Source organism: Xiphophorus couchianus, chromosome 18 (genome assembly GCF_001444195.1).
Source record: "Xiphophorus couchianus chromosome 18, X_couchianus-1.0, whole genome shotgun sequence".
Classification (NCBI taxonomy): domain Eukaryota; kingdom Metazoa; phylum Chordata; class Actinopteri; order Cyprinodontiformes; family Poeciliidae; genus Xiphophorus; species Xiphophorus couchianus.
The window spans coordinates 4,252,005-4,267,026 of NC_040245.1; the positions used below are offsets into that span (position 1 = coordinate 4,252,005).

A 15,022-nucleotide genomic window follows, 5' to 3' on the forward strand; every position below is an offset into this window, starting at 1 on the left:
CACATGATCATCAGTAGGATGTTACTACTGGCAGAAACAACAAAAAGAAAACAGGATGTTCAGGAAGGTGATGGTTTGTGTTTGTTTCTTGGTTAAAACATGTTTTTCATTCAGTGGTTAGAGTCTAAAAACTTTACTCAAGTAAGAGTAGAGATACTTCATAATAAAATTACACAAAAGTAAAAACTAAATTTTTCTCAAAAAAGTTACTTAAGTACATGTAATTGAGTAAATGTAACTAGTTACTACCCATCACTGTGAAAAACAAACGTGCCGTCATGAAGAAACGGGACAGAACTCAGGAAGACAACAAGGATCCAGCAGGGAAACTAAGACAGGCGAGTATAAAATAATGAAAGAAGAGACAGGTGGGACCAAGCAGGGACTCGACAGGACAACACAGAGACTAAGTTAAATAATCACACACAAAAACCCAGATCCTTACACACACTTTAACCAAAAACTCACCAGACTCACACACACCTGCAGTTTCTGTTAAAGTTTCTTTTTTTTGTTTTTTTTATTGAAAGAAACTGATTTGGAAAAAATATATTTTGCCTGATTTTGTTATTTTTTGTTACTGATGGGAATTATTGGCATGTTTGTCTTTAAAATACCAAAATCCACACAACTTAATATTTTGGTTTGTCTGATGATGTCATTTTTAAATATTAAATAATTGATAATTTGATCAGTTACAAAGTACTTGAGTAGACCTTTTACCAAATACTTTTTTACTCTTACTTAAGTAATTTGTTGCTTCTCTTTACTTTTTGGGTACTGTACCCGCCTCTGGTGCTGCTGCTGGGTTACGGCGCTGCGATGGAGCGCACAGCTTTTGTAATTATAACTGTATGTTCGGAGATGGATGGATCTGATTGGCTCAGAAGAAGGAGAAACGCTCGCCGTGTCTTTGGTGGTTTCCTGTAGCATCTCTCCTGGATTTGATTAGGCTTGCTGTAAAGTTGCTCGGCTAATTTCCATTTCATCGTAACTCGGCTGAGAAGAAAAGCGGCAGCTGCTGCTCTGCAGCTGGAACACTTGAATTATTTAAAGGAAAAATAAATCTGCCTCTTTTGGGATTTGGTGCCACTTTGAAGTTAAGCTGCTGTGATGAAACAGTTTTTAAATTAAAGCGTTTTCTAATTCCACAGAAAAGCTAATCACCGCCGGGGACCTAAAATAGCGGCTCCGCTTTTAGCTGTTTGTTTCCTAGACTTAGGAGTTTTCTCTCGTTTCTTTCTTGGTCCTTATTGTTCAGATTCTGCTGAATTAGAAACTTTGGTGACAAAAATAAAAGTACAAGAATATGCAGAATTATTATTTTGTCTGCATTGCAAAAACACAAAATCTTACCAAGTATGTTGGTCTAATTTCTAGTGCAAATATCTTCAATCACGTGAAATAAGACAAAACTAAATTACAATTGAAAATATTAAGGGGTTCAATTGGTAGATTATTTCACTTATAATAAGACCTTTTTCTCTTTTTATAAGAGAAATAATCTACCAGTAGAACTAAAACTTTTTCATCAATATTAATGAATAATTGACTTTAAACAAGTTTCTGTAACTTGCTGAACAGTTAATTGTAATTTAGTTTTGTCTTATTTCAAGTCGGCAAGGAAATAAAACAAAACAATTTGCTCAAAGGGTTTGGCTGGTTTGACCCAAACTGCCAAATCTACTGAACCATCACGTGTGAAAACAGTCTGATGTTTCTGCGAGGAAACATTTTTCTCTTTCTTATTTTTCACTTTTGGTCCTTTTGTGTTTGTGGCAAAATGTCACATATAGATTGTGAGAAGAAAAACAACCGGACGGCAAAAAAAGGTAAATTACCAAACAAAAGTTTTAGCTTTGTTAGCATTAGCATGTCACTACTGCTATTTATTAGATAGTTTCTAATAGCTAGCTTGATTTGTTTAGATTGTTATTATTTATCACTGAGTTAACTTTAGATAAAAACATTAAATGTTACTAATTTCACTTCAGGTTGCTGGTTGTTGCTGCACAGGCAGATTCTGCCATCAGATTAGCAGTTAGCACCAGATCTCTGAACACTGCAGACATTTTATCAGAGCAGAAAAACCTTTTCTCATTTTAAATTCATTAACCAGCAAACATGGCACAACATCACGTCTCTCATATTAATGTCCTATAGCAATGCTGCTGCCTCCAGCTCAGATGGCCTTTAATGAGGCTGGACACTCACACACACACACACGCCCACACACACACGTTTGCGCAGCTATCTTTGTGGGCACTTTCCATTGACTTCCATTTCTACAGCCTAAACCTTGCCCTTACCTTTACCCTAACCCTCCCCATGACATACCTAACCCTAACCAAAACTTAATTCACACCTTAGTCCTAAATCTGACCCAAAAACAACGTTTCCCCTTGTGGGGACCAGGCTTCAGTCCCCACAAAGAGCAGTGTGTCCCCACAACGTAGTATATGTCAGGAAAATGGTCCCCACAAGGTATTAGAAACAAACGCGCACACACACTCACACACACACACACACATATTATCAGGCTTACACAAGAGAAAACAGGGAGGGGCAGTTTGAATGCAACCATCCATCAAGACGCTCTCATTCACTGCATGCACATATAATTTAAACATATTATGGGATGTTGTTTTTACACTTCATTACACACACAGAGTCCGGTACTAACTAGTTACATTTACTTCAGTAACTTTTTTAAATTTACTTTTATTTACTACGCTGTACTTTTTACTTGACTAATTTTATTTTTGAAGTATTTTTTCTCTTATTTGAGTAAAATTTCTGGATTTTCTTCCCACTGAATGAAAAACAAACATGTTTTAACCAGACCGACTCACGGCTGCAGCTTCTGTTAAAGCTTCACCAGTTTTTTATTGAAAGAAACTGATTTGGAAAAACTTTCTTTATTTTTTTGTTACTTGTATGAATTTTTCCTTAAAATACCAACGTTCCCACTTTACTTTATATTTTGGTACGTCTGATTATGTAATTTTTAAATATTAAATTATTCACTGATTTTTAGATTGTTCAAGTTCTACTTGAAAAATCACTGAAAAGACAAAATAATCAACATTTTCAATTAAAATAAAAAGGTTTGCTGCTGAATTGTAGAATAAATGGACAAAGAGACTGTTCTTCGAAACTATTTTGAGTTTAAAATGTTTCGATCAGAAAAACCCACAGCAGTCGTGTGGGAAACCTTTGTTGCCAAGGTTTTTATCTGGTTGAATCCAAACCGGTCACAATAATCAATAAATCAGCTAATCGCATCATAAATTAAAACAAAGTCAATAATTTCCATTTGAATCATTTATTGGTTTTATTTATCTCAAACTGGATGATAAAAGTCTGTTTTATTTTCGACTAAGCTTAGTTTACAGAGACTTCACAATTAATTTTATTTGTTGTTTCTGTTGTTTGATTTATTTATTTTTGATATTTAAAATGTCTTCCAGTTCCAGTGTTAAATGTTCTTAAAGTCCATTGATCTTTGAAAATGGGTTCTTGCATTGTTATCATTATATTACCCGAAAATGATCTCAAAACAACAATATTATCATTTATCGCGATAAATTCCGGAAAATTTTATCGAAAATTATTATTGTGTCAAGTTTAGTTTAATCAAATTTTTGACAAATGTTTGGGCTGCAACAGATTCATGTAAATGAATCCAAACAACAGAAAATAAGGAGGATAATTTGTGCAGTAAGATGCTTTAGAGGTGGAGAAAAATGTTTTTGGTTTAGTTTCGTTGTCGATTCGGTCTCAGTGCCCGTTGTGACACTGCATGTGATTTACTTTAACTATGCTGATTCATGTTGCAGCTTCACATTTCCATTACTGCAGAAATCAGAACCAGCAGCACTCCATTTTTAAATCCAACTCTCATCTTTCTGTCCTCATTCCAGTTCAGTGGAACAGACTGTTCTGCACGCTGAAATGTTTCCTGTCAGAAGAAGAAGAAACTGACCTGGACAGAAAGAGAACCAGAGCGTTCTCTATTACCGATGTTTTTCTAACTTATGGCTGATGGAGGAAAGTCATTACCTGGAAAGATGATCCTCTAAAATCCATAGCAGCTAACTAGACGTCTGCTTGCTAAATACATCTCCAGCCTTTTAGCTGAGCTTTCACTTAAATCTGTGACTCAGATTAAAACAGGAGCAGCTTCAGGGAGAAGGATTACAAACACCAAGAGTTTTTAAAATAACAGAAATATTCTGGATCGTCAGGTTTGTTTTATTCTGCAAAACCCAAAAGGATTAATGAGTCAAAACAGGGTTACTTTAAGATTAAGGAAGAGGACGAGGGGACCCTGAGAAGAAGAAAAATAATTATTAATCTCAAAATTTAAACTCAGATTTCTGACTTTTTTTCTCAGAATTTTGTCTCTAATCTTCTGAGATCAAAGTCAGAAATGTCAGATTAAAGTCAGTGGCACTAATCCTCTTCCGTATTAGTTATTCTATTGTAGCATCCTCATAAATGTGTTATAAAAAATTACGTTGAAGTAAGAAAATAAAAATAAAATTAGGAAAATAAAGTCATAACTTTTTGACTTTATTCAGTTTATGACTGACGTTTTTATGGTTTTGTTGCTCATTTATGTTTTTTTCTTTCACGTGTCTTTTCTTTTAAAAAAAAAAACTTTGGTAAAGGAGGAAATGTTTTATGGATTTAATGTGTAATTTAATCTGATTTTCTGCCGATAAACAACATGAGAGGTGATATCTTTGTCAACATTTCCCTCTTGGACCGACTGTAGTAGCAGCAGCAGCTCATAAATCCGTCTCCCACAACAGTCCGGATGTTTCCTGGCCCTCAGCAGCTTTGCTCCATATTTCGGCGCTGCAGCTGGACGCCGTCTCCTCCAAACGGCTGGAGATAAATCTGGGCTCCGATCAATGAGTCTGCAGATCCCAGCTGCTGAATGAACCTGCAGGCTTTACTTCTTATTTATACCTCGTTGTTCTGTGCAGCTAAAGACCAAAGCAGGAAGGTTTCTGGCTCATTTACAGCTTTTTGCCTCCATGTTTAATCACATTCAGCTGCTTTCAGCTGCAGGGCTGAAACGATTAATCGTGATTAATCGATTATTAGAATAATCAGCAAATGACTTAGTATTTGATTAATCATCAACTGGAGATTACAGAGTGGAGGTTAAATATACTGAAGAAACAAGAAGTCAGATTTAATTAAACCAAAACTATCAGATCTACAGTAGTTGGATGTTGGTTGGATGGATGGTGGCTGGATGTTCATGTTCCTCTGTTGTCCTGTTGCTGATAAACCAGCCCACATCACCATTCCCCCTCCACCGAGCCTCATCATTGGTTCTGAGCAGATCTGCGTTCTGATCCGGTCCAATCAGAACTTGAGCTTCTTCTTCATGTTCGTCCCTCTGCTGCGCCTCTCTGCAGAGCGGAGCTGCTGGTAGGTTTAGCACCTGTTATCTCTGTATGTGGGGGTGTGTGTGAGAGAGAAACCTGTAAACAACAGCACACACTCATCACCCACATACATAAAACCCGCTGTCACACACACACACATACACACACACACAATTGACAAACACAATCATCATCATCGGCGCTGCAGCGGCAGAGGAGGCAACAGATTCCCACCAGGGAGGAATGGGTGTGTGTGTGTGTGTGTGAATTATTCAGGAGTGTGTGAAGCTGGAGGCTCACACGTCTCCCTCTGGAAAGGCTGAAACGTGTCACATGCAACGAAATCTGCAGAGTACGGAAAGATTCAAGTGGTCAAACTAAACATTTTGCATTATTTTTATTCAGTTACTTGATTAATCGTCAGGATAATCACATAAGTCATAAACATTGCTTAGATTGAAACGATTAGTCGTGATTAATTGATTATTGAAACTATTGCTGCTCTGATTTGTTGCGTCTGTTTTTTGACTTCGTGCTATTTATTTGCATTTTTTTCATGTTAGTCTTTAACATACCAGAATTTGAACATAACTTTTTAAACATTAAGTCAGATGATCGGATCCGTTTCTCAGTTCTCGGGCAATCGAGCTAAAAACCTGAAAACTATGAAGGAGTGAAAATAGGAGACCGTGTCGTCTGAGTGATCTGATGAGGATGAACGGATCTGATGATGTTGGGGTTCATTTGAATGCGTCTGCAGCTGCAGAACTCTCTGTGAACTTTGACCCCTCCATCAGAAGTCGATGCCGTCGCCGTTTTCCACCTGCAGGCCGAATCCGTGTCCCAGCTGCAGCGTTTTCCGTGGCTTCCCCCTGCGACTCGCTGAATTAATTTCCTCCGCCGCTCCGCTGACGCTTCGCAGCGAATGTGAAGAGTTTGCAGTTCGAATCTGGATGATGCAAGTTGATCTCAGCTTCAGTTCTGACTGTTATTCATGCGCGTGTGGGAGGCGGCTGCAGGAGAAAATTTTCATCATGCAGCCCTTTGCTGACTTTAATTGCAATCATTAATTCTGCTTTTGGTTCTAATTTCATACCCAAACAAAGTCATTTCTCCGGTGGCTTTGCAGAAACATTTGCAAACTTTTGCTGCGTTGCATAATAGAATAGAATAGAATAGAATAGAATAGAATAGAATAGAAGTACTTTATTCATCCCAGCAGGGAAATTACTTCGCAGTTACAGCATAGAGACAAGACACAATAACAAAGTCCGGGTGTTGAGTCTTTAGTTTGGCTGCGTTAGAGCTGATGACGTCACAGGCCACCGCTGCATCAGCCGATGGGGGAATGTAAACAGCGATCAAAATGGCGGACGTAAACTCCCTCGGTAAATTATACGGCCGCATTCCCACAGCCAGAAGTTCAATGTCCGGGCTACAATCTGTTCCTTCACGTTAACATGACCGGGATTACACCACCTCTCACTCACATAAAGTGCAATCCAACCGCCCCTCTTCTTCCGACTCTTGGAAAGGAAAATCCAGGAACCTCCACGCTGCAGTCTGGAATAAGCGAGTGCAGCCAGGTTTCCGTGAAGCAGAAGATACTGCACTCCATGTACTCCTTCTGGGTCCTACACGCTGGTTTGTGCCGTCTCCTCTTCTCCCTCCGTTTAACTCCAGACCCGCAGCCCCGTCGTCTCCTCCGTAACTCCTCCGGGACCACAGGCCCGTTTCCGGGCAGCAGCAGAGGCCCACACAGCGCAATCAGCCGTTCACGCGAGCAAACAATGCCGCCACTCCGTTCGGCGAGGTTCTCCGCAACAAAGAGCATAAAAAGCAGCAGAAGAACGTGGAGAACATCGACAGAACCACATCCAGCCACCGCGGAAAGCCCAACCGACGATCCATGGGTTCTTTAAGCACGGATCCTTAATCGGTTACAGCAAATATACATCGCAGGTCGGCAGGATTTCGCTCTATTAGCAGAATGAATCGGTTACCAATGAATCGATGCTCTGTGACCAACAAGACTTTAGTCATTTGTTCATTTTTGCTGCTGGTACGTTATTGATTGACCCAAACACTGTAAAAACACATTTAACATTTCCTGTCCAGTATATTCTGCAAATGAACGAGTTCACTTGTAAAAAGACAAAACTAACAACTTTTCAGCAAGATTGTTTTTAGTCAAAAATATATAGATATATTTTTAAGTACTAGTTCTACTAGCAGGTTATTTTACTTATAATATGGGAAAATATGGAAGAGGATTAGGGACACTAAAAAAATTTATTTAAAAAAAGAATTATGTTTTTCTCAACAAAAAAAAATTCTCAGAATTTTATTTTTTCTCAGATTTTTTACTTTTTTTCTCAGAAGGTTTGAATGTTTTTCAGAAAATTTGAGTTTTGTTTTCAGAATTCCAGCTTTATTATGTAAGAAAGACTTCTGAAAATCTGAGATCGTTTATTTGTATGAACTATGGAAGTAAATATGTGCCATCAGAATTTGAATAAAAAATGCCTCTGAAATTTGAATGTTGTATATTAGTGCTTACTTTTTCAGTGTTAAAATAAATTCAGAATATATCTTTAACCTAAAAAAAATTCAGTGTCATTATTTGCACATGAAAAAAAAATTCAGTGTCATTATTTGTACATGGTTGCAATTTTCATTTATTAAAAAGATTCACATTCCTATTTCAAAGTGATCAAATTTTCAATATACATATTTTTCACAGTTTAAATTTTCAGTGTTAAAAAATTCAACATATAAAAAATTCGAATGCAATATTTTCAGTGTCCTCCAATTCAACTTGCTCAAATTTGCTGTCTCAAATTCACCGTCTAAAAATTCGCTGTAAAAGTGGCGAGGTTACTTCAGGTCACAGACATTAGCAATGGATGTCAGATTCCAGGACCCAGCTAATCACGTGACGCAACCGTCATATTGAAGAAATACCAGCATCACCCAGGCTGGCGACCATGGAGGCGACCGCAAACCCAACGGTGAGTTTAATGCTTTCATATTTCTGTAGTATATTTTATTTTGCGCATGAAGTTTGATACATTATCTTAAAGCTTGATTTAAAACACGGTTTTGGGCCGTTGTTAATCTTACACCATGTAGTGCTAGCATATTACCTCTAGCTACCTACTAGCCCCCCCAGCTCCTCCCCGCTGCCCCACACCCAATTTACCCCGTTTTATTTCAAAAAGAAATACCACTTGCACCAAGTCTAGAATCTTGAAAGAGAACTGATGGGTGGCGACTTTCTGGGTTGTTTGTATGTTGTCTTAGGTGAGACTGAGACAGGCAGTCTTAGTAAAGTGTAATTTTTCAGGAGATGCTAAGCTAATATGGCTGCCTTGTATGCTTCAAGGAGGGGCTGTGAACACTTCCGACATTAATTATAACCACAACCCCATTCTGTTCAGCTACTGTATTGTTCAGGTGACTTCATTTATGAATGAATTAATAAATTCATTGTCATTATAACATCATCCAAAACACTGCTTCTCTTATCTGACAAGTGTTGATATACAATATTAATTTACATTCTTTTTACTTTGCGGTATAAAACCTCGTTCTGTTACCTAGCAACACTATAAACAACTCCCTTTGTTTTTTCAATTGATTTTAACTCATTTTCAAGAAAAATATATGCTTGTAAGTACATCTGTTGACTTATTTTAGATTAAATATTATAATTTAATTTATATTACTGTGATTTCTCAATACTGACCTACTGATTTCAAAATACTTTTTTATTTTACTGACAATTTTTTTGACATGTTTTTTTTTTTTTCTCTTTTCAAGGAACTTTTGCTGGATCATATTTTTGATAGACTCCGTGATCGTTTGGAGCATGACAATGAATTTATTAATTCATTCATAAATGAAGTCACCTGAACAATACAGTAGCTGAACAGAATGGGGTTGTGGTTATAATTAATGTCGGAAGTGTTCACAGCCCCTCCTTGAAGCATACAAGGCAGCCATATTAGCTTAGCATCTCCTGAAAAATTACACTTTACTAAGACTGCCTGTCTCAGTCTCACCTAAGACAACATACAAACAACCCAGAAAGTCGCCACCCATCAGTTCTCTTTCAAGATTCTAGACTTGGTGCAAGTGGTATTTCTTTTTGAAATAAAACGGGGTAAATTGGGTGTGGGGCAGCGGGGAGGAGCTGGGGGGGCTAGTAGGTAGCTAGAGGTAATATGCTAGCACTACATGGTGTAAGATTAACAACGGCCCAAACCCATGTTTTAAATCAAGATTTAAGATAATGTATCAAACTTCATGCGCAAAATAAAATATACTACAGAAATATGAAAGCATTAAACTCACCGTTGGGTTTGCGGTCGCCTCCATGGTCGCCAGCCTGGGTGATGCTGGTATTTCTTCAATATGACGGTTGCGTCACGTGATTAGCTGGGTCCTGGAATCTGACATCCATTGCTAATGTCTGTGACCTGAAGTAACCTCGCCACTTTTACAGCGAATTTTTAGACGGTGAATTTGAGACAGCAAATTTGAGCAAGTTGAATTGGAGGACACTGAAAATATTGCATTCGAATTTTTTATATGTTGAATTTTTTAACACTGAAAATTTAAACTGTGAAAAATATGTATATTGAAAATTTGATCACTTTGAAATAGGAATGTGAATCTTTTTAATAAATGAAAATTGCAACCATGTACAAATAATGACACAGAATTTTTTTTTCATGTGCAAATAATGACACTGAATTTTTTTTAGGTTAAAGATATATTCTGAATTTATTTTAACACTGAAAAAGTAAGCACTAATATACAACATTCAAATTTCAGAGGCATTTTTTATTCAAATTCTGATGGCACATATTTACTTCCATAATGAACGTGTAACGAACATGTTTGTGTAGCTATAGGCCTATCCTAATAGGTCACCTTTGGAAGTACCTTAAAAAGTGACTCAAGCTTTTCTGAACACAGGATTGTTTCAGTGAGGAAGACGAGGTCAGCGCATAAAATGAGATGCAGAAGAGTTCATCTTCATCTCTGATGACTTTCTCTGCAGTGAACGTCGTCGACCTTTAGCTGAGACCTTTACGTCAAGTTGATCAGAGTCCTCCGCTCTAATTTAACACACATAAATTAGGATTTTTTTGTTAAGAGTAAAATCTGCTTTTGCTTCTGATTGTATGACCCCAAACCACACGAGCAGCAATAAATATTCCCCAAAGTTTCTCAGAAAGGTGAAACAAGCATGCAGAAACGTGGAAGAGCAAACCCAGACTCCGGAGGGAACTGAGATTCTTCAGTTTATGCCAGAAAGAATCAGAGAAGCTGCAGGGGATAAAAGTGCGAAGCTTTTTGCTCTGGCGTTGGTTTTGGATGGTGAGCACGTAAACCGGTCAGCAGCAACACGACGGTCAGACGAATCTGTTTCACTCCTCATCCTCCAGGCCTGCAGCTTCTCCACTCGTTTATTTTATTACAAACCCATTCAGTAAATTGGAATATTACTGGTAAGCTAATTTATTTGATCACAAACTAAAACAGATTAATAAGACACAGATGGGTGTTTGAAAGCCTGTATTTATGTTGTGTTGATTTTCTTACAGATATGAAAACAGGACATTTAAAGTAGAAAATATCATCAGACCAATAAAAAAAGATTTTAACACAGAAATGTGGGTTTGATCAAAAAATAATACCTGCTTAAATGTAATTTTCAAAAGATACTTTTAATCTAACAACCATTTAATATGAGAATGATGAAAAAAAAATTCTCTATTTAAAAGAAAATGTCGGTGCACACAGACATGATAAACGGGCAGAATTATGTATTTTCCAGGAACATTGTGCCATTTTATAGCATAATCAAGTAATTATGTCACTTTCAGTTGTTATAAAACTGAACATGACTTAAAAGAAACTTGATTTTGTAAATTAGCGCTTTGAAATTGGGCCTCTGTCTCTTTAAGAAGTTCCTGCAGCTCTCTATGCATGTTGTTATTTAGAGAGTCAGATTATAACATGATATAAAGCTAGAAAAGTAGATTCTTTTACTTTCGACAAGCTCCGATTTCTTTCTGAAAAGTTACTTGTAAGCTAGTTTTGTCCTATATATAGTATATATACATACATATAACATAAACTACATTTTATGTTCACCGGTTTCGTCTTTCACTGATATTTAAATTGATTTTCTGAAACACTGAAGTGTGACAAACGTTTAAAAAGAAGAAGTCTACAGACATTAATGCAGGAGTTCATTATTTAAACATTTGAATCTGCTGCTCTGGATTTTTGCCTGCTGGGAAAAAAAAAATCATCTGAAACTGGAGAGAAAACGTCCTCCACTGTCAGACCTTCAGCAGGTAATTTCAGGTTTGAAATGCCGTTGAATCAGCCCGAGTGCAGCGAATCCCGCTCCTCTGTGAACCATCTGTTATCGATAGAGCCTCTGCTGGAAAACACACACACACACACTCACACACACACACACACGTGTTTGCACAGCTATCATTGCAGGAACTTTCCATTGACTTCCATTCATTTCTACAGCCTAAACCTAGCCTTGCAAGGGACAATGCTGAAACATTGTCCCTTGCAACCATTTTGAAAAAGTCCACCAGAAAAGGGAAACACAAGATCAAGAAAATAAATATAATTTCTGTGGTTCTAAAAATGTAGGCTATGATTTAACACCAAATACATTTGTGTAATTGTCCATTTTAGTGCGAAAATGTATTTTCTGTGACAACCAGGGCGGCCATTTGGACAGAAATAAGAAATAATCAGTAAACATGATTTTTATTTGTCAAAATGTGTTTGATTGGACACCCAGAGCATTCGTCTGGCAAATATTGGCAAATTTAGTAAAAAATACATAAATCTTCGACCATTTTGAAAAATGGCCGCCATCTTGAATTTATCAGTGGATAGCTTTTCCCACCCTAAAAAGCAAACCTCTGGTAACATCATGTGAAAACTATTCAGCTATCTGCTGGATTACGCTGCAAACAACATGAAAAGTAAATGTTTTCCACTGGTTTGTGTTTCTGCAGCCTGTCGATGTCGAGCAGCTCCAGAGTTAGAGACGCAGCCCAGAGACCCGTGGTGAGTCCTTCGCTTTCGATGCAGCGGCGCCGAGGCGTTGGCGCTGATGAAGCTGATTCAGTCTCACCCTGTCACTGACGCACTGAGATCTGAGAGGCAGCAGCTTGACATGAACTCAGAATGACACAAAAAACAATAAAACAGAGGGGTAACACTTTATTTCACAAGCGCCAAAATTAAACTAAAATCAAACAAGGAATGTCGCCTAATTTTATTGTTTTAGTACAAAATGGATGTTATTCTCAGTAGAGTCAAACATAAAAAGTATATTTGGATATTAGCAGGTATTTCTACTCTTATTTAAGTAAAATTTCTGGATTTTCTACCCACTGAATGAAAAACAAACATTTTAATCAGAAATTCACCAGACAGACTCACACCTGCAGTTTCTGTTAAAGTTTTATAATCTTTTGATGAAAGAAACTGATTTACAAAAAAATTATTTTGGCTGATTTTATTAGTTTTTGCTACTTATATGAATTATTGTCATTAAAATACCAAAATTTCCACTTAACTTTATATTTTGGTCCATCTGATTATGTAATTTATAAATATTAAATGATTGATAATTTGATTATTTAGTACTTTTTACCAAATCCTTTTTTACTCTTACTTGAGTAATTTCTTATTATTTTTAGAAGTAGTGCTAATCTTACTTGAGTACAGTTTTTGGTACTCTGCCTGCCTGTATCATCTAATTATTGTTTTTTATGTTGACTGCAGTCATTTTTTAAAACAGAACAGTTCATTAAATGTTGCTGTGAACACTACAGTGTTTTATTTACTCAGTGTTGTAAAGGAACTTGAAGAAAAGCCAAAGAAAACAAAGTATTTTGCAGAAAGCTGAGGTTTTCCATAATAGACCTGTGTGACGGTGTGAAAGTCAATTAATTTGCCTTTCAGGCGGCAAAACAAACAGTGTGTTGACAGAATCCATTTAGAGGCAGAAATTCATCCCGTGAACCAATCAATATTTAGATGGCTTGTGTTTCTCTGCTTTGTAAACAGAGACACAGGTGAAAGGGAGAGAGCGTCTGTGGCTGTGCTGATAAAACCGCCTTGGTCATGTTTCCTGATATGAAGGACTTCGTTCAGCTTCGGCTGACCTAGCAGCCAGTCAGATCAGTTTTAGAAAACTCTCAGGGAGTTTTTATTTTTATTTTCTCGGTCTTTCTGTGTGAATACATTTTAACAAAAATAAGAAACTGTAAAAACTATTGCTGTTTGTTTTTTGGTAAACTGCAATTTCTGAAGAGGAATAAATCAGGGCACCCTGAACACTGCAGCTGCATCGCTTCAGATCCATGTTGTTAATCTGCATTTTGAAGGTTTTCTCTGCGTAAACCAGTCCAGATTGTTAAAGTCTAAGGAACAGCATGGAGAGATCCAAGGATCCTGAAGAGCTGTTGCATGATTGGTCCACCAGAGGGCGCATTGATGGTTAAATACCTTACAGCCCAGTGAGTCAAATTCACAATTTTCTACTGAATTATAATCTTTGAAGTGAATTATGACAATTATTATTTATTAGGAAAATTATTACATTGTCATTTTTAAAATAATCCGGAAGTGTTTATTCAGCATGGTAGCTGGTGTGGCGTCGCTAGCGCTAGACTTGCGAAAAAGTGTCAGATTTTAGCAGTTGTGTAAAAAAACGCAAGCCATTTCTCCCACCAGCACTTTAGTTTTGCTTGTATTTACCCAGAATGCCCCGCACTATAGTTCACTTCCTGATTTTAGAGCGTTCTGCTGTCCGCTTGGCTTTCACATATTCATTCGAACCGAACCAGAGTCGGTTCTGGCATTCACCCCTCATCCTCGGTTGGTGAGGGGTGAATGCTGAGCTAACTCTGGTCCACCAACAAACCTTGGTCTGGGTTTGGTTGAAGTGAACTCTGGTTCTGTTCAAAAGGAAGTGGACTACAACACAGGGCATTCTGGGTAAATACAACCAAAACAGATGCGTTAGCCTAGCACAGACATGACTCATTGTTTTTTACCGACAAAATAGAAGTTCTACAACGACTAAAATCTGACGGCACTCCATTTGTGTTTCCAAGTGTTGAAGAAGGAAGTTGCGTGTCTTTTTCTGAAGTTTTTGTGTCGTTTTCTTCAGTGGTTCTTGGTGCAGCGCCCCCACAGGCGAGGAGGGGAACAGGTTCTTCAAAGGTTTTTGTTGGTTTGATTCAAAGTGGCTGAAAATGTAGGAAGTTTTGTTCCCCAATCAAACTGAATTTGCAAGACTTTCAGGTATGAAAACACTGTTACTGTTGCCATTTTCGCCACCTGCTGGTATAGTGTGCGTATTACAGCGTTTTGAATTGAAATCCTGTTGAAAATATCAGCTTATAAAACATTCAGAGAAGCGCAGCTGAAGCCTCGGTGTGAATGTGGACCGTTTGTTAAGTTTATTGTTCTCCATTCCTCCTGTTAGCCAAACAAGCATCTTTTTATCAGGCCAACCTGTCCTTCCAGCCATTTTCCATCCACTGGTATGTTTT

General features: G+C 37.5%; 1 protein-coding gene across 4 annotated transcripts in view; it reads left to right on the forward strand.

Annotated features, from left to right (window-relative positions):
• The window catches only part of slc8a2b (solute carrier family 8 member 2b), a 102,421-nt gene that overhangs the window by 51,313 nt on the left and 36,086 nt on the right, over positions 1-15,022 (forward strand). For all 4 annotated transcript variants that reach the window (XM_027999426.1, XM_027999425.1, XM_027999428.1 and 1 more), the window contains one exon: positions 12,470-12,521. The gene's annotated coding sequence lies outside the window, so the exon portion shown is untranslated. The remainder of the gene's footprint in view (positions 1-12,469; positions 12,522-15,022) is intronic.